The sequence below is a fragment of the Trichechus manatus genome, unplaced genomic scaffold, assembly GCF_000243295.1.
Source record: "Trichechus manatus latirostris isolate Lorelei unplaced genomic scaffold, TriManLat1.0 scaffold00002, whole genome shotgun sequence".
Classification (NCBI taxonomy): domain Eukaryota; kingdom Metazoa; phylum Chordata; class Mammalia; order Sirenia; family Trichechidae; genus Trichechus; species Trichechus manatus.
In genome coordinates this window covers 12,263,970-12,264,674 of record NW_004443938.1, presented here as the reverse complement: position 1 = coordinate 12,264,674, position 705 = coordinate 12,263,970, and the positions used below count along the sequence as shown (strand labels likewise).

General features: G+C 60.7%; 1 non-coding gene across 1 annotated transcript in view; it reads left to right on the top strand.

Annotated features, from left to right (window-relative positions):
• Positions 1–516: 516 nt before the first annotated feature.
• LOC101343470 (uncharacterized) overlaps positions 517–705 on the top strand; it is a 3,428-nt gene continuing 3,239 nt past the window's right edge. Inside the window, exon 1 of the transcript XR_002823607.1 lies at positions 517–597. This is a non-coding gene — a transcript (uncharacterized LOC101343470). The remainder of the gene's footprint in view (positions 598–705) is intronic.

Sequence of the window (705 nt, the reverse complement as noted above, 5' to 3'; positions counted from 1 at the left end):
GTGATGGTGGAGACGGCGGACAACTTTCAGGAGGTGCTCTCCCTGACAGAAAGCCCCGTCCCCCAGCGAACAGAAAAGTTTGGGAAGAAGAACCGGAAGCGTGTGGACAGCCGAGCAGAGGAAGGGAGCGTGCAGGCCATCACTGAGGGCAAAGTGAAGAAGGAGGCCCGGACTCTGAGTGACTTCAACTCCCTCATCTCCAGCCCCCGCCTGGGGAGAGAGAAGAAGAAAGTGAAGAGCCAGAAGGACCAGCTGAAGTCCAAGAAGCTGAACAAGACGAACGAGTTCCAGGACAGTTCGGAGAGCGAGCCGGAGCTGTTCATCAGCGGGGATGAGCTGATGAACCAAAGTCAGGGCAGCAAGAAGGGCTGGAAGAGCAAGCGGAGCCTGCGGACAGCTGGCGAGCTGGAGGAGTTCAAGTGCCGAAAGGCCAATGAGAGGGAGGAGGGGCGGCTGGGCAGCCAGGGCTTTGTCTATGTCATGGCCAACAAGCAGCCCCTGTGGAACGAGGCCACTCAGGTGTACCAGCTGGACTTCGGGGGGCGCGTGACCCAGGAGTCGGCCAAGAACTTCCAGATCGAGCTGGAGGGGCGGCAGGTAAGGCACCCAGGGTGCACCAGCCACCTGGTTTTCAGTATCCCAGGGCGGGATCCCTGCTCTCTCGTCCTCCGTGTCCCAGGGCGGGATCCCTGCTCTCTCGTCCTC